Below are 19,792 nucleotides of genomic sequence, written 5' to 3' on the forward strand. Positions count from 1 at the left end.
GCTTTTGTCTGAGATGTCCATGACAGACAGAAAAGAGAGTAAACCAACAGCAGTGGTGATGGTGGAATTGGTGGCAAGAATTATTAATGGACTATTAAACTAAGGAGAGCTTAAATAGCTAGAGGTCATGATCAAACTGATCGGATGTTTTCAATTAAATTACAGACGAAGAGAAAGAAGAGGGCAGCAGGAGAAATTCAAAATTTAAGAATTCAAACAATAAGTGTGTTCTGGGTATGATCATGTAAAGGAGTTGCTTAACAAACCATAAGGTAAATGACTTGGAGTGTAAATCAAGGGACCATATGCTAACGTTTGAAAAGGATTAATAGGGTGCTGACTTTATTAAGATAAATTGTATAATTCAATAAAAACTATGTAAGAGCTAGTATATTCCAGGAAAAAAAAAGAGACAGTATGTGAAAGAATTAGTGAAATTGAGTCAGATGCATTTTTCATGATTCATTTAATAAATACTGGTGAAGAGCCCACTATATGCCAAATACTTACTAAAACTGGTTATTATGTGGTGAACAAAGCAGATATGGTTACTATTCCAACGAGCTTAGAATCTAGCACCGTAGACACATGAGAGTAAAAATCATTTACAAAACCGTGCATCAGAATAATCTGATCTATGCTGCACTAAAAAACATCTCTAACATTCTGTAAGTTTACCCAATACTTTCGTTGTTAATGCTACGTGTCCAGTAGAATTTGGGGTGGGGTTCTTCTCAACATAGTGGCTCAAGGACCCAGACTGAGAGAGGCTCCATTTTGTGTTATGGTTCCGTGATCACGACAGCAAAGTGAAAGAACATGGTAAACCACTCATTGGCTTTTAAAGCTTCATTCAGAAATAACACAATACCTTCCACTGACACTTCATTGCTCAAAGCAAGTCATATGACCATAACCACCTTCAAACAGGGCCTTCTGTTTGACAGTTTGACACAAACTTGCCAGGTTTCAAGAAGTATAATACAGTAGAAATATATGTGAATACTTCTAATGATTTCTGTAGGCCCTGAAGCAGGATGCATGCATACTAGATTAACACAAAGTAAAAAGGAGTAGTGGGCCTGATACAATGGTTTTTTCCTATAATCCCAGCTACTCTGGAGGCTGAATTGAAAGGATCACTTGAGATCAGGAGTTTGAGACAAGCATGGGCACCACAGCAAAACAACATGTCTAACAAATTAAAAACAATTTACCTGGCATGGTGAAGCATACCTGTAGTCCCAGATACTTGGGACACTGAGGCCAGAGGATTGCTGAAGCCAGAAGTATAAGGCTGCAGTGAGCTATGATTATGTAACTGCACTCCAACTTGGGCAAAAAAACGAAACAAACAAACAAATAAAAACAGGAATACTAGTAGCAAGACCTTATTTTGGCACCCCCTGATGGCCCCCATGATTTCCACCTCCTGGTTGGTATTCATGCCTTATATAAATCCCCTCCCCTTGAGTGTGAGTGGGACTTGTGACTTGCTTCTAACCAAATAATATTACAAAGGTGATGATTATCTTTGTCTGCTTGGGCTGTTATAACAAAATACCATAAATGGAGTGGCTTAAGTTATATAAATTTATTTTTTACAATTCTGGAGGCTGAAGAGTCCAATACAAATTCTGGTAAGGATTATTTTCCTAGCTTATAGGCAGTTGACTTTTTATTATATCCTCACATGGTCTTATACCAGCTCATGCATGTGGGGTGGGACAGGGGGTGGGGATGAGGGGAGAGAGAGAGAGAAAAGAGAGAAAAAGAACATGCGAGGGTGGGAGAAAGCACTTTCTGATATCTGTTCTTACAAAAACATTAATCCTATTGCATTAGGTGCCATTCTTATGCCCTTATTTAACATTAGCCGTATTCTGAAATGCTGTATCTCCAAAAATAGCCACACTAGGGGTTGAAATTTCAACATGCGAATTTAAGGAGGACACAAACATTCAGTCCATAACAATGATGGTTGTCACTTCAGTGGTAATGCAACATAGCATTGTCATGCCTCACTTGCTGAAAGACTCTCTCCCTTTATGGCTTTGACAAAGCAAACTGCCATGTTTTTGTGAGCTGGCTTACACAAATGGCCACAGGGGAAGTAACTAAGGGTGATCTCCAGACAAGAAAGAAACTGAGGTTCTCAGTCTGACAAGCAAGTGAATGCTACCAACAACCACACATACTTCGAAGCAGATCTTTCCCCAGGCTAGCATTAGATACAAATGCAGCACTGGTCAACACCTGCATTGCAGCAAGTGTGATCCTGAAGTAGGGGACTCAGCTAAGCCATGCCCAAACTCCAGACTTACAGAAACTGCCAGGCAATAAATGTGGGTTGTTTCAAGCAATTTTATTTGTGGTAATGTTGTTACACAGCAATAAGGCCATAATACAAGTATGGATGATGAAGTGATTAATTTTTGATAGGGGATTTCATGGAAGCCTTCAAATATAGGATTAAGCCTCAGCGCAATTTCAAGACTACAGGAATAGAGATCCCTAGATGTCCTTGGCTCACCCAGCCCTTCTTCATCTTATAATTTTTAGTCAGAACGCACTGAGATTGCAACATCTTGAGATATGGAGGAAATGCCCAGATCAATTTAGGCTATGTTCTTCTTCCTCCAAGAACAGGATATTCTGCAACACTTCAGTTCAGCAATCCAAATGTCTTCCAGGTTACATAAACTTAGAGTAGAGTGCTTTTGTGGTCCCTCCACTCCCGTGTGACATGAAGCTCATGCAGAGGAGAGTTCATCCACCTTGGGCAGCTTTACTGAGCCTTAAGGGGCTGGCGAGCCATAGATCCCAGGATTCTGATTATTTTTGTTGCCTATCTGTAAGTAATGAGTAATGAATCTGCTTTTCCTGACTTAAGAAAGTGTCTGTCTCACTAGACTATATCTAAGAACATTTGCAGAAAATAAGTAGGAACATTTAAGAAAGCCAACAACGGAAGGAAAGGGAGTTATAGCAGGCATAGAAGTGTGAAAGCCTGTATGTGGAAGGAACTAGAAGTAGTCAATATTGCTAGAATAAAATGAATACATACAAGGAAATGTGACAGGAAGTGTAGGCAGAAATCTCTATAGAATTTGTGTGAAAGAGACATGGAAGAATTTGAAGTAAATGAGTGACTTGATTAGAATGATGAAACGGATACAAAAGTCATACTTTTGCTCGGTCTAAAAAATATATATACATATGTGCATAGTTTTCAGGTTTTATTTTAGGAGCCAGTACCTTTTTAAAACACTTTTAATTCTGTAAATACTAGGAAATAATTATTTATATATGTTTAAAAATATGCCCCACCCATAATACATATATTACAACAATATGAAATAAATCAGCTATCTAATTAAACAATCAACATAAGCTTTTTATTTCCTGGCATAATTTTTTAAATAACTAAGAAATCCCAATAAATAAGATTATTAAACTGTATAAGTTGTATATATTTAACAGATCTTTCAATTACATATTGCTGCATAATAAGCAACTCTAAAACTTCTTGGCTTGAAACAACATGCATTTGTGTTTCTTAACATTTTACACATTGACTGTGCTCTGCTAGGTGGCTCTTCTGGACCCAGGCTTGATTGAAAGATCCAAGACAGGTTCACACATGGATCTGACACCTCAATGTTCGTCTACAGACTTCTCCACATAACTCCTGGCCTCAAGAGATCGTCCCACCTTGACCTATGAAACGGTTAGGATTACAGGCATAAACCACTGCGCTCAGCAATTATTTCCTTCATAGTCCAAAATACAAGTTGACTGCAAGACTAACTTCCACCAAAAAGAAATAATATACTCTAGAAAAAAGTTTATTTTTAAATTTTTTGTTGATGCATAATTGATGTAAATGTTTTCAGAATGTATGTGATAATTTAATACATTCATATAATTTGTAAAGGTCAAATCCATGTAATTAATGTATCCATCTTTTTAAATATTTATCTTTCCTTTGTGCTAAAAACATTTCAATCATTCTCTTCTAGCTATTTTTAAGTATACAATAGATTATTGGAAACTATAGTCACCCTATTGATCTATTTGATCTATAAAACACTAGGTCTTATTTCTTCTATCAAACTGTATATTTGTACCCATTAATCAACCTCTCTTCCTAACCTGCCTGAATTCTAGGAAGTCAGTGAACTTTTGAAATTATAGACAAATTTTTGAGAATATACATTTATTTTTCTGAGAAGATAGCCCTTTTCTCAATTTTTGTACACAAAATATTTGGAGATCCTTCATTATTTTATGCCTCATTTGTCTAGAATTAGAAAGCTATATTTGAGTCATGATTTGAACAAGTGTTTCAGTCAATCTTAACCAGTTTTCTCATTTGTCAAACGAGGACAATACCACAGTCTATTCTACCCTAAAAAGAATGCTCTGAATGTAAGTTATTCCTTGTGAAATAACTATTAAGATATCAGTTATTATTTGAAGCCATTATTTTTAAATTACGATTTTTCTCACATGGGATCTGAATTACAGTAACCACTTATTAACCACTTGTCATGTGCCAATAAATCTATTAATTTGTTTTTTTTGTTGTTGTTTTTTGTTTTTGTTTTTGTTTTTTTTGAGACGGAGTCTCCCTCTGTTGCCCAGGCTGGACTGTAGTGGCGTGATCTCCGCTCACTGCAAGCTCCGCCTCCTGGGTTCACGCCATTCTCCTGCCTCAGCCTCCTAAGTAGCTGAGATTACAGGCACCCCCCACCTCACTGGCTATTTTTTTGTATTTTTAGTAGAGACGGGATTTCACCGTGTTAGCTAGGATGGTCTCGATCTCCTGACCTCGCGATCTGCCCACCTCAGCCTCCTAAAGTGCTGGGATTACAAGCGTGAGCCACCGTGCCCAGCCTAAATCTCTTAACTTTTTTTAAAGCATCGTCTTATTTTTATCTTCACAGCAAAACTATAAGCTGGGTTTTATGATTTTCACATGACTCATAAGATAATTAAAAGATAAAAATTCACCTGTTAGAATTCTAGTTGTTGTTAGATAGAACCCAAACTGGTAGACTGCATTTTACTTTATAAATATTTGAGACATCTTCCTTCAGAAGAATTATACAACTTCTTGAATTCAGATATGGCAATGTGACTTTGTTTAGCTGATGAAGTATAAGAAGTATCTGTCCCTTCTGTGCATAAGCTTTCAGAACCAGTTTAAAATTCATCGTGTTCTCTTTTAACTGCTTCTGTGATCATGGTTGATGATCATGTTTTGTTTTACCTGCTTCTGTAATCATGCTTGTTATGTTAAGCAGAACTCTTGTCAGCCTGGGTCAGGAATAAAGAATATGTAGAGTAGAGGCCCTTTGTAAACACAAAAAGATAAGTGAGGTGTGAATGAGAAAGAAATTGAATTATCATAATCCAATAAAAATTTGAAATGTGTTTGTTAGTACAGCAAAATTTACCCTATCCTAACTGGTACAGTAAGTGACAGAGCTAAGATTAGAGCCAAGTCAGTCTAGCTTCTAGCTCCTGAGCCTGAGTTTGTAGCTACTGTGCTGTACTGCCTTTCTTGAGTTTACAATTTTTTTAATTTTAATTTTTAATTTTTTTTTTTTTTTTTTTTTTTTTTTTTTTTGAGAGGGAGTCTTACTCTGTCGCCCAGACTGGAGTGCAGTGGCACAATCTTAGCTCACTGCAACGTCCACCTCCCAGGTTCCAACGATTCTCACACCTCAGCCTCCCGAGTAGCTGGAATTATAGTCATGCACCACCACTCCCGGCTTTTTTTGTATTTCTAGTAGAGACAGGTTTTCACCGTGTTGGCCAGGCTGGTCTCGAACTCCTGACCTCAGGTGATCTGCCCTCCTCAGCCTCCCAAAATGCTGGGATTACAGGCTTAACCACCACACCCAGCCAGAATGATATTTTTAAAATACATTATTTAATTAACCTCTTAAATTTTCTGAAAAAAAAAAATATATTTTATCTTTCTTATGAGGGGACATTTTGTCCTGCATGGTGCTAGTTTGCAGATGGCAATAATCAGATACAAGCTTGTCAAACTTCCCAAAAGGCTGTTTTGATGTTTGGGATAAACTCAAACACAGAGTGAAAAATCTATTTGAGTGACAAAAATACTTAGGCAAAGCTAACTGAGAAAAATAAGAAAGATGTTTGTACATAGGCTATTCATAGAACCTCTATTGTTAACGTGATGCTACTCCATTAAAAAATAAACGCAATGTTTTAGAAAACTTAAGTATGTAATTTTTGTTACTTTTTCGTAAAAGTACTTACATAAATTTCTTTCTATTGTACTACTGACAAATTACTGAAAATAGCTGAGATAGTCAATGAGACCCTTTTTATGAATTAAAGTGACTGAAAATTACTTTGATGAAGATGAGGATGATGACAATGTAATGACAGGGATATGATGCAGACAGCAGCTAACACTTCTCGAGGGCTTAGAGACAGACAATCTAGGTGATATCTCATCTGGAAACTTATAAAGTGGATGAGATTAGAACCTTCATTATGTACAGGGAAAGCCAGTATAACAAAACAAAGTGTGCTGGTAGCAGACCTAGGCAAACTGACTTCAAAGATCTTATTTTTAGTTACTCTACTATATTTACCCTTGAAATTAAGGCAAAATCTGGGTTCTTCCTCAGGTAAAAACTTTCAGGGTATTGGATCACATATTAAAGTTCTTCATCAGAGATTCATTTTTATTATTTTTGATGAGAATAGGAAATTATAATTAATTATCAATGGGCAAAGGTAAATAATCCTTCAGTTAAGAAAGAATGAAAAAACTAAGTTCAACAATCTTCACATCAGCAGCTTGCTCCTTTTACATTTGGGGCAAAGATTATAGTTTTTAATTTGTATGCCATTAGTTTACTTCTGCTCTAAACTAAGAATACTATAGTAGTAATCCTCAAATATAATATATAATATAGAACATAATCTTTCCAAAATAAATTAATTTGGGTTTCTACTGTGTCAGAAATTAGCCTTATCCAAAACAGGGGTTGGGTAGGTCAATATGTTGCTTTGAATTAAGAATTGAGTTGAGTGGGGAAAAGTAAAGACTGGAGATAGAAGATAAACGTTTCTGTAAAATTCTACATCTTTGGTTTATTTTCTTTGCTAGCTTTAGTTTTATAAGTCTGAGTTTATGGCCAACCAACCATTTGTTAAATTATGTGAAGAAAGAATTAAAACAATTCCAAACTACAGTTAACAGACATTTTAATGTTATCATTATGAATAGCATTTTGTGCAAAATATGCATTACTTTTAGAAAATAGTATCAACTGAAATAGTATTTATTCAATGGTTTTCTTTTCCTTTAGGAATTATTTAGGAATATAAAGTATGACCAAATTGGTATATGCCTTTTTCTTTTTCTTTTTTTCTTTCCCCCAGTCTTCCAGGGTTATGCTTTTTTTTTTTTTTTTTTTTTTTTAAGGTATTAAAAAATTTAAAAAAAGGTTGCACAAACGGATTTGAAAGGCTTTAATTTCGGTAAATGAGAAAAATGCAAATACAGTATTGGTCATAGCCGAGGAGTGGCTTAGCTTTGCTCTCTGATGCCTTTTACATCTTTCTAGTTGCTATGGCTTCCTGCCTATCATGCTCATGACAAGCATTCAAAGTAGAAATACTGTAGGAGGATTGCTTGTCTGAATCCACATGTTATTTAAGGCCTTTATTTCTGGCTCAGTTACACTATTCACTGAAACATAGAGTGAATGGTCAAACAAGCGCTACTTATCTTTATTCTTGCTTGATCAATGTCAGGACACTTTAACCTGGCATGTTTATTTTACATAGAGTGGCTTTTCTTTCTGTGTTCCTCATGTGTTATCAAATCAGTGCCTCCTCGTGGTCAATAAAAGTAATAACATGATTTCTTGCATTGTCACAGTAAAGCACACTTTGCGAGCCTTCTCACCAAGAGAGAAGTAATTTAGATCAACATAGCTAATCTAGGACTCACAATACTTTATTCACTTAATAGTTTCTTGAGTATATGAGTCACTCTCCTGTTTCCACTGCAATTACAGTGTCTACATTTATCTTAAACAGAAAAGGATCTATGAATGTGTTCTCCAATACAGTAGCCACATTTCACATGTGAATTATTGAATTAAAATTACAGCTTCAATAGCCAGAAAGTTCTATTGCACAGTGCTTTTTTCTGGGGCAAAGATAAAATATGCATGATATATATTAATGCAATAATTTATTAAGATTTTAAATTAAACACTTTACATTATCCAGATCATGATCTATAATTTCTATTTATAAAACACTCTGTTTTACAATATTTCCTCTTTGATTTTGGACATATTTTCAAATTTTCAAACCCCATATTCTACTTTGAAAATATGATCACTTGACTATAAGTAAATTTGTTTTCTTTAGCCTTTCTAAAGGGGGCATATAATATTTCAAACTGGAAATAGCAAGCAGGAAGAACCATTTTATATCATTGTGACCTCTCACTACAAGTCATTATAGTTAAAATAATTTTTGTTGTTAGTCACCTGTCATTATTATCTAAGGACATTTCCAGAATACAGATTACATTAGAGATTAATATTACATAAATTTATATCCTTTAGTATCACACTGTTACTTTGAAATTAATCACACACACATACACACACACACACACACACATACAATAGTTCTCCCAATCCACAATTTAGCTTCCACAGTTTGTCACCCGTGATAAACCACTGTGTGAAAATAGGTTAGTACATTACAGTAAGATATTTTGAGAAAGATAAACCACATTTGCATAATTTTTATTATAGTATATTGCTACAATTTTTCTATTTTATTATTATTGTTATTACTCTCTTACTGTCCCTAATTTATAAACTTTACAAGAGGTAAGTATGTTTAAAAAATATATATAATATGTGTAGGATTCAGTACTACCCAATGTTTCAGGCATTTGCTGAAGGTCTTGGAACATATATCCCATGGATAAAAGGAACTACTATATATATCATATATATTGTATATAGGTGTGCCTGTGTATGTGTAATATACATTATAAATACATTTCTTCTTTTAGATTGAATAATGGTTTGACTATCATAAAAATTTTCCTTCATATTTAAAAATACTATTTCCTTTAATAGTCTGCATTTAAAGTTATATTTAAGTCTTTGTCAATATTTTGTGTTATATATAATCCATGAATATATACTCACTCAGACATGTAATCTAAGACAATTCTTATCATTTATTATTTTGTGAATGAGAAAGAAACAAAATCAGAAATACAGTGACCTTTGTAGTTAGTAGTAGTTGCTTAATGTTTACTTTTAAAGATAGAATTCCAGTAGGTCTTACTGCCTATAGCGATCTTTCACTTTTTTAATACATAAAAGCCACTGTCTTTATTTCAAAGTCTAATCTTGAAAGAGTACACTACTGGGCAATTATCTTAAAGTCATGAATATAGAATCAGTCCATTTTAATGCCATTATTTTCCCATTGTTACACATTAATTCCTAATATTAACTACAGTTTTACCAGTCCAGCAGTTTTTATGAGGCTCAAATCCCTTTTCAGGAGCAAAGGTTTATTCCTCTTCTAGGAGAGTTCTGCCTGTAGAGCCCACTCAACATCCAGTCTTCTTTGAGAATTACTTCGGTTGAAGATCCTTGCTTGCTCCAGGCTATGCCCCTTTCCAGGTAACCCCATATCCAATGGCTAAGTAATATCAGGATATAATGGATAGATTCCCTCTCCTAAATTTAGGAAATTCTAAAAGGCTATCCTAACTTCAAAGATCTCTGGGGAGTGAAGTAAGTCTTTCCTGAGCAAGAATTATTATTATTATTATTATTACTATTTTATTTATTTATTTATTTATTTTTTTTATTTTTTTTTTTTTGAGACGGAGTCTCGCTCTGTGGCCCAGGCTGGAGTGCAGTGGCCCCATCTCAGCTCACTGCAAGCTCCGCCTCCCAGGTTCACGCCATTCTCCTGCCTCAGCCTCCCGAGTAGCTGGGACTACAGGCGCCCGCCACCTCGCCCGGCTAGTTTTTTGTATTTTTTAGTAGAGACGGGGTTTCACTGTATTAGCCAGGATGGTCTCGATCTCCTGACCTCGTGACCCGCCCGTCTCGGCCTCCCAAAGTGCTGGGATTACAGGCTTGAGCCACCGCGCCCGGCCCTGAGCATGAATTTTAGCCCAAATTTCTTTTCCGGACAGTCTTGCATTTTCCGCTTCTCCTGCATAGGTGATGATCTCACAAGTATGTCCTAGCATACTTATTATGTGCTGATCTCTGTGCCAGATTTTCCTTCTTGAGGTACCTAACCAATGAAAATGAATACATCTATCCACCTTTCCTTCCCATTTGAAATGTATAGAGGTACTATCTTTTGTGAAGTTAGCTAAGTTACTTACCTTCCTTCCCCAAGTCTCAGTTTCCTCATTCTTAACATAGGGTTCATCAGCCCACTTCTGAAGGTAATTGGAGGATTAACTGGGAAGATACATGTAGAATAGATAACTCTATTAATGGCAAATGGAAAACACTTAGTAAATACCTTTACGAAAATCAGACAAATTTTGACTCATCCTCTCACAGAGAGAAGATAATATTTATGACTGAATTTTGCATAAGCTAAATAATTGCATACTTAAATTGGCAGTTAGCAGGTAAACTTTCTGTTTTAGTTAGGTTATTCAAATCTCGTTGTAGACATATTAGGATCCTCATTTACTTATTGATGTGAATATACTTCAAAAACCATAGTACTACATCTTAGAGCTGACATTTCCACCGATTAATTGACAATGAAAGAATCCTCAAGAAAAAAAAAAATGCTTAACAATCTGTAATTTACATTTCTCAGTGGAAACCAACATTATGTTTATATTATAGCACAGATAACATTATTAGCAGAATAATCGAGCCAAATGAATCATGACTGAAAATCTGATTACTAGACGGCACCATGCTGATATCATAGACCTCATATACTTTCTTCTTTCATCTTGTTGCAATATCAGATTTCTTCTGCTGTTTAGTAGGTAAGCTTTGGTGTCTGTTTTTTATAACTATTCCTTTGATATTATAATACATTTCTTCTGAATGATGAGCCTTAAATTAATTTACCTTTTCAAAGGAGAATCTATAAACAAGGACAAATCTTTCTAATAAATTTATTTACAACTAACTAATGTGCAATTTGTTACTTGTCAAAACATTGGAAATCATGTTGTTGCTTCATGTAAAATATAATTAGCCTATACTTTTGGTAGGATGTACAAACAGAGAAGGTATTACCAGACTGGGACTCCATAATCTGTATTTATTTTATCTTTGATTTTGAAAAGAATTAAAGAAGGCTTATCTTTTATTCAAATAAAATAAACTAAAATTATTTAGCACATTATCTTCCTGTCTGCCTATATCATTTCTGATTTCATGACAAGCAGTGCGAAAAAAATCTGTTATAAAAAAGTCACTTGGAATCTACTTACTAATGAATCACGATATTTTATTTTATATACATAGTTTGATCAAAACCAAAACACTGGTATTTTTTAAAGTAGTTTATTTTATTAAATTTCATATAATAAAAAATAAAGGTAAATATGCTCTCAAATTATAGGGTGGAAATATTTTCATGTATGTGCAATACTTAATTTTATCTATAGCCTAGAGTGCTTAGTTTCTTTCCTTTTTAATCATTTAGTGCTCTCTTACTCGTAGGCTTCCTTTGATATGCAGCCAGAAGCATGAACTGTATCAGAAATAGAACTCCAGATCACATTACAATCACCGAAAGATGATCAAAATCTGAATTACCACCATCAATTAGCATTTTTGAGTATCCACAGAAATCTACAGCCCAGATTTTCTACTTAGATATAAGATCTACCCAGTCCTTATTTCTGAGTCCTAATAGATATCTTAAAACATATAAAGTACAAAACTTCACAATAAAAAAAATCATTTTAACATAGAGTGAATGAGAAGTTTGGTCTCTGATGCAGGGTGAAAGGGGAACTTTGCAATTATTCAGGGCGAATTTTATTCTGAGTATATACTTGCCATTCTTTATCAAGCTGAAATGAAAGCAATGTCTGTGCTCCCTAGGATGGAGTAGTTTCCCTTACCTAACTTTGAGTTCCTTGGGGTTTCTCCTTCTCTTCAATAATTTTCTGTACACATCCCAGCCGTTTCTTTTTCTTGGCCCTTCTTTCCATCGATATTCTTACCTCCTATCTGCTAAGTGAAGCCTTAAATAAGGATTGTCTTCTAGGCAATTAGTTATGCACTCAAAATGGTAAAATTCCTCTAGTCTGACTTTTTTGTACCCTCTTACCCAGACGAGGGCAAATTTGCATCATCTTATCATCCTGAACTGAGATGAGCGGAAGTGTGATACTGAGTTGACAGAATTCACTTACCTGTGACTTGAAAGGGTTGAGCCACTTCTTGAGGGTCCCGTTACTAACCCAGGTAGATGGCGTGAGTAGAAATCAAAAACTAGGGAAACAAATCCAACCGTCAATTCGTTTTGGATTTTATTAAGTTACTTAAGCTTTTGGACTTTCATTTCTTTATCTATAAAATAGTGCCAAAGATACCACACAGACTCCATGAAAATAAAATAATACACTGTATGCAAATCAGGGTGGTAGACTAGTATAGTGGGAACCCAGGTCTAAAAGTCAGTCATATTGCATTTGAACTTGCTAGTTTCAAATTGTGTGCTGCTATATGACCTTAGGTAAGTCACCCAGTAAAAAATATAAAAGTGTAAGTCTTTTATATTTTTTTCTTTTTTAGGGTGTGTGTGTGTGCAGAAGAATGGACCTTTATTATTACTCAAATCAGCCTTCCTGAATACTCAGGGACCAGGGTTTTTAAGGACACCTTGGTGGGTTGGGGGAGACCAGTTAGATGGCAGTAGGAATTGACCAGGTGATGAGTAGAGATGACCTTTTAGGGAGTCAAATCTGTCTTTTTGCACTAAATCAGTTCCTGGGTGGGGGTCACAGGATCAGATGAGTCAGTTTATCAATCTGGGTGATGCCAGCAGATCCATCAAGTGTGGGGTCTGCAAAATATCTCAAGCACTGAACTTAGGCTCTACAATACTGATGTTATCCCCAGGAGCACTTTGGGAAGGATGAGAACCTTATAGCCTCCAGTTGCATGACTCCTAGACTACAATTTCTAATCCTTTGGTTAATTTGTTAGTCCCACAAAGGCAGTCTAGTCTCCAGGCAAAAGGTGATTTATTTAGTTTAAACCACTGCTGGTGGATATAACACCAGTACCTAACCTATGAAATAGGAATAATTAAGTAAGATAATACTAGTAAGTTTTTCACTGGTAGCACCATGCCTGGAACACTGTGACTACTCAGTTAATGTTACTTCTTGCTGATCAAATGCAAAATTCAGCTACCAAAAGCAGTCAGAAATATTACATTTTATAACTAGATAATTTTTAATGGTACTGAGAAGTGTGAGAGAAACCAGAAAGAAACAGACATGATTCTGTCATTCATTTATCTAGTATCACCACTGTTTATGTCCTGGACACACATTAGTGAATCAAATAGATTAGTTGCAATTACTATAGGATTTTCACTCTGATTATTGTTTTGGAGGCTTGGAGGGTACAAGAGCGATGATTCAAAAAGAAATTTGGGACTGATCTTTGCATGAGCAATTGTGTGAGGAAAACAAAGTGATCTCTTCAGAAAATAAAGTGATCTCATCAAAAAGTGTTCTGCATGCAACAGTAAAAGAAGGGGATGCACAGATAAGCCCATGCATTGGCACACACATAATTTTAAAATGTATGCAACAGTCCATCTTATATTTTCTGGGTTTTTTTCTATGTATTAAAATATTCTTTAGTTAAAAATAATTCAGTAGTTGAACTTCAGGGAAGATCCAAGTTGACATCATACTACAGCTCTTCTCAGGTGGAACTCTGGAAAAAAAAATGCATAGCAAGTGATAGAACAGTTATTGAAGCTGTACCCAGTCCAGTCAGATACTGATCTTTCATGACTGGGGGAAAGATAGAAAACAAGGACCTAGGAAGGTAAAGAACAAGAGTGTCAGAAAGGAAGAATTTGGAGTCACCATAAAAGGAAGTTTACAGGATAGGAATTCCTCAGCAACTGTGATGACCAGGTTAATTTAGCAGTTATAAAAGTCCTGTTGGGAAGATAGAACACTGGATAAAACAGAGGACTCAACTTCCTTGGCTCCTTGGCTGTGAACAAGCATTTGATAAGGCAAGCATTTCTGAGAAAGAAAAACAAATCTCTATTTGATGATCAAAATATGAAATAAAAGTGTCTCCCCTGATTGTTTTGGGGAAGATATATTCCTATAAAAGCAAGTGTTACATAGACCGAAAGCTATGCAGCCAGTGGTGGTGGTATAGAATGGCTTAACTCCTGCAATGTAGGGGGAAAAAATGCCGGTTGGACTCCTGAGGGTTGATAAGACTGAAGCTACTCAAGAGTCAGAAGACCTCTCGTATCCACCTGGAATTCTTTCTGTTGTTAAAATTTATAGTCATGGAAGAAAAAATGAGAGTATTACAAAACAGAAAAGGGGGCTCTCTCTTTCTCTCTCTCTCTCTCACACACACATACACACACACACACACACAGACACACAGTGATATGGTTTTGACTTCTGTCCCCTCCAAATCTCAAATTGAGATATAACCCCCAAAGTTGGCTGTGGGGTAGGAGGTGTTTGTGTCATTAGGGACAGATCCCTCATGAGTAGTTTGGTGTCGTCTTCATGATAAGGAGTGACTGCTCGTTCTGAGTTCATGCAAGATCTGGTTGTTCAGAAGTGTATGGAACCTCCCCACCCCCTTGCTTCTTCTGTCACCATGTGATACATAGGCTCCTCCTTTGCTTCCACCATGATTGGAAGCTTCCTGAGGCCCTCACCAGAAACAGATGCCAGCACTATGCTTCAAGTACAACCTTCAGAACCATGAGACAAGTCTCTTTTCTTATAAATTACCCAGTCTCAGGTATTTATTTATAGCAAGGCATGAACTGCTTAATACACACACACACACATACACACACTACATTCAGCAATAATGACAGAATAGCATTACTGCAGTAGTATCTTGCCTCTGAACCAAAGTCTTACATGGTGAAGTATGAAAAAGCTACTAATTAGAGAATTAATAACAAATAGAATTGGAAGTTCTTAAGCCTTTTGGGGTTGGTGACAAGTTTGCTGAAACAATTGATCTTGCTTGATGGTACATTAACCCTGTTTTTGAGAAAATGTGTTTATTACATGTGACTTTTAGAAAACATAACTGCAGACTTTGCCAAAACTTAGCCAAGCCCCAAAAAACAATTGACTTAATTCTGATTGATGAAATAGAAGCACATCGAACAGAACTGTCCATTTCATGGCCTATCTCTTCAAGGCAAGTGAGACCGCAGCATTTTCACATATTTGTAAAGAGAGAAAGAGAAAAGCCATCCTTGACAGTGAGCTTCAGGTAACAATAAATTTTAGTCCTTAATTTGATCTGTATGTTGATAAGCTTGTGATAAACCCAGTCTCTGAAGCAAGTTGAGGGTCTATGTCTGAGCCTCCACGAACCTGAAACAGGCAAGACAATCATTTCTTTCTGCCCATTCCTCCGTATGCACAGTTCACTAACTCAGGCCTTTAAATGGTAATAAAGAAGCATGAGGAAGGTTTCACCAAAGTTACAATCAAATGACTGGTAGACTGGCACCAAAGTTCTAAGTGTTAGAGTTTTGATTGCACAGATTTGCTGGTGCCAAGGGAACCAAAATGGAAGATAAGGGAAAAGCTACACAATAAGAGCAAAGTGTTCTCTCTTTTTCAATGGGAAGTGAGCTGAGCAGCATGGGACACTTAGAAAACATTTTAGTAAACTATCCAGTAGTCCCACAGGCCTGCGATCAATTATTTAAGAAACAATATTAAGGAACTATTAATTAATAGCATTGTATCCTCTTCTTAGAGTGTGTATGCATTGCTGATTGCATCAGTACTTTAAAAATCTGGAAAATTAGAATCCAAGTCAATTAAAGAATAGTAAACTAAGATATAGCAAATTACTCTTCTCTAAATTCAGAAAGATTTGAGTTTTCTAGTAGAAAGCCAGAGTTAGATTTTTAAAACTGTTACTAGTAGGCATCTCATTATAAAGAAGCATAAGAAGTAACAAGCCTTTCCTTATCCAGTAGGGTCATAATAGTTGAGAAAACGCTTTTGATCATCTGGTAGAGGTCATTTTCTTACAGTTGAAATATGAATTATTTGGAAGCACTGCTGAATATGGACAGTGTTGTGTTTGCAAGGACTGTGGAGAAATGTCTTGAAATGACGTTTGACAAAACATAATAAATGCCTATGTAAGGTAGTTATGAATCTTACGGTGACAGAGTTGAAACTCTCATTGGACAAGTGACAATGTTTTCTCAGTTAAGCATATAGAATATATCATCTCCATCCAGGGATGAGCAGCAGGCCTAAAAAGATATTAATATTTGCCAACTAATCCCATCCCATCAAACTTAAGGGTGTTATATTTACTGCTATGAAGAAAAACCAAGGGAATAGATCATAACAGAGAGAGCTATAGAAATTGGTATGGTCAGAAAAAATCTCATTGAGAAGATGACAGTTGAGTGAACACCTGAAGGCAAGTGATGGAGTGTGCCATGCTGATTTTGGGAGGAAGAGCATGCTGGACCCAGAGAAAGTAAATACAATGTAGGAAGATACTCAAGGCAAGGAGCTCAAAGTGGCTTTATCAAATATTACACCTGTATAACAAAACATTTATTAGTATGGTTCAAATGTATTCATTCAGCAATAAATCAGCAAAGGACTAACCAGCAGTTGTCATGAATGATGTCATGGACTCCTATGCTTTGAATGTCCCCACCAAAATTTATTTTGAAACTAATTGTCATGGAAACAGTTGCAAAAGGTCAGGGCTTTAGGAGATAATTAAGCCATGAGGACTCCACTTTGTTGAATGAATTAAGGTCATTATCATTAGAGTAGGTTAGTTATCACAAGAGTAGGTTAGTTATAAAAGAAAAAAGTAAAACAAATATGATAACCACTACTATGAAAACCAGGTCGAAGAATTTGAAACAGAACTAGCATTTGACCCAGTAATCCCAAAATTGGGTATATACCCCAAGGAAAATAGATTATCATGCCAAAAAGATATATGAGCTTGTATGTTCGTCACCATGCTTTTCACAATAACAAAGACCTGGAATCAAACTAGATGTTTATCAGTGGCGGATTAGAAAAAGAAAATGTGGTACATATGCACCATAGAAAAATACACAACCATAAAAAAGAATGAAAGAATGTCTTTTTCAGCAACATGGATAAAGCTGGAGAGCATAATCCTAAGCAAATTGATGCAGAACCAGGAAACCAAATACTGCATATTCTCACTTATAAGTGGAAGCTAAACATTGAGTGTCCATGGACATAAACATGGGAACAATTGCCACTGTAAACTAGTAGAGGATGGGGGAAAGGAGGAAAACATGGATCAAAAACCTACCTATTGAGCACTATGCTCACTACCAGGGTGCAATATATCCATGTAACAAACCTGCACATGTACCCAAGTATCTAAAATAAAACTTGAAAAAATGAATAAAAATTAAAAGTTTGCCCGTCATTTTCTCTGTCTCATGTGCTCATTTACTATTCCTTCCACCATGGGAAAACACAGCACAAGGACCCTCACCAGATGCTGATGCCATGCTCTTGAACTTCTCAGCCTCTAGAAATGTGAGAAATAAATTTATTTTCTCTATAAACTACTCAGTCTGTGGTATTTTATTACTGCAACAGAAAAATAGACTAAGATACTGGCCTTTAGTAGTGATTAAAGATAAATAGAAAATCTTGAACATAAGCATTTAGAATACAGACAGGTCATCTGGATAATGCTTCTGTATTAAATGTTATGAATGGCAATAAGTCCTTAACAGTACACAAAGATACAAGTCTACACAGCCTACAGTTACGTGCTCTGTGACAAAGGAAATCTGTGACCTTTGCTAGACTCTATCTGAATTCAAGGCATATTAACCTATTCTTATACACAAGTGTCTGTTTCCAAAATAGGTTTCCATAAGAAAGTGATAGCTTTCCGGGTGTTAATATATTATATATCAATCTATTAATAAAATAGAATATATATATGTGTGTGTGTGTGTGTATGTGTGTGTGTGTGTTCTATCAGAATGCACAATGGGGCAGCTTAAGCCAGAAATAGGAAAAAATATGGAAAATATAAGAGTCACATAGAAAAACACATAGTTATTGTTTAAGAACCAGCTATGTTGGCCGGGCGCGGTGACTCACGCCTGTAATCCCAGCACTTTGGGAGGCCGAGGCGGGTGGATCACAAGGTCAGGAGATCGAGACCACGGTGAAACCCCGTCTCTACTAAAAATACAAAAAACTAGCTGTAGTCCCAGCTACTCGGGAGGCTGAGGCAGGAGAATGGCATGAACCCGGGAGGCGGAGCTTGCAGTGAGCCGAGATCGCGCCACTGCACTCCAGCCTGGGCGACAGAAAGAGACTCCGTCTCAAAAAAAAAAAAAAAAAAAAAGAACCAGCTATGTTAAGAAGACATGAATGGTGTTCCATGAGCACAGAGTAGCTTAAACCACTTAGGAAGTCAGAGTTTCCTGGAAACAGTAATATTGGAAGGATTAGCTATATCACAGGCATTCTTTTAGATCTGGTTAACTCTTATCCTGGTTAACTTCTTCTAATCCTGCAATTCTAAATTTACCTGCCCACTTTTTCAGTAGCCATTTTTGTACTTCCTTCTAATCTCAATTATGTACCTCTTATAGTATTCTATTCCATTGAATCCTAATTTTCATAAAAAATGGTCAAACATTATAATTATATACCTACTTGTATTTTTTCTTTTTTTTTCCTTTACTTTTTATCTTTACAACTAAACTTTAAATTCTGAAAATTAAACACTAAGTCTGTTTTGACCAAAATAGCTCTCAATGAGTATTAGTTGAATGCATCCAATAAGTATCAACTTGAGTAACAGGTCACGGCAACTATGAAAAAGAAAATGATCAGAAAGAAGTTGTGAAAAGCCAGAAAAGACAGAAAGAGTTTAACATATTTATGAAACTAAGAGGAATTCCTTTTGGGTGAAGTGCCATGTGCAACAGAGAGCTGGGAAGCATGAAGTTCAGCAGGTAATCATAAAGGGCATGAGATTAAATTTGCTCATGAAATAAGCAAATATTCAGTATGGCTTATTATCAAATACATATTTTAAACCATTATTAAATGTGTATACTGTATTCTATGAAATCATAAATCAATTAACATGATGAAATGTTACCAAATCAAGAAAACACTGAGTGTGTTTTACATTAAGATGCTGTACTAAATGCTGATGAGCTCAAAGCATCCTAAATAACTGTGTATTTTAAATTATTGTAAATGTGATTGATTCACTTTTAGAAAGCCCATGATTTATAGTGATTTCCTATTTCTATTCTAGGTTCTTATACACATTATATCTTTGTAATATTATTATACTGTAAGCCTAATACTCAAATGCTTCTATTTATTCTATTTTTCCTTATTTCTTTATTATGATGATGATAATGAAATATTTCAGATGTACAGAAAGTATAGAGCCTTCATGTATTAAATTAACTTTTAAAAATGTCAACT

At 35.7% G+C, this 19,792-nt stretch overlaps 1 long non-coding RNA gene across 1 annotated transcript in view; it reads right to left on the reverse strand.

Annotated features, from left to right (window-relative positions):
- Positions 1-1,302: 1,302 nt before the first annotated feature.
- Positions 1,303-19,792, reverse strand: part of LOC108582896 — a 93,482-nt gene continuing 74,992 nt past the window's right edge. Inside the window, exons 4-6 of the long non-coding RNA XR_002518394.2 lie at positions 12,461-12,539; positions 10,445-10,523; positions 1,303-3,720 (exon numbers count right to left, since the gene is read on the reverse strand). This is a non-coding gene — a long non-coding RNA (uncharacterized LOC108582896). The remainder of the gene's footprint in view (positions 3,721-10,444; positions 10,524-12,460; positions 12,540-19,792) is intronic.

Source organism: Papio anubis, chromosome 15, assembly GCF_008728515.1.
Source record: "Papio anubis isolate 15944 chromosome 15, Panubis1.0, whole genome shotgun sequence".
In the NCBI taxonomy this organism is placed as follows: domain Eukaryota; kingdom Metazoa; phylum Chordata; class Mammalia; order Primates; family Cercopithecidae; genus Papio; species Papio anubis.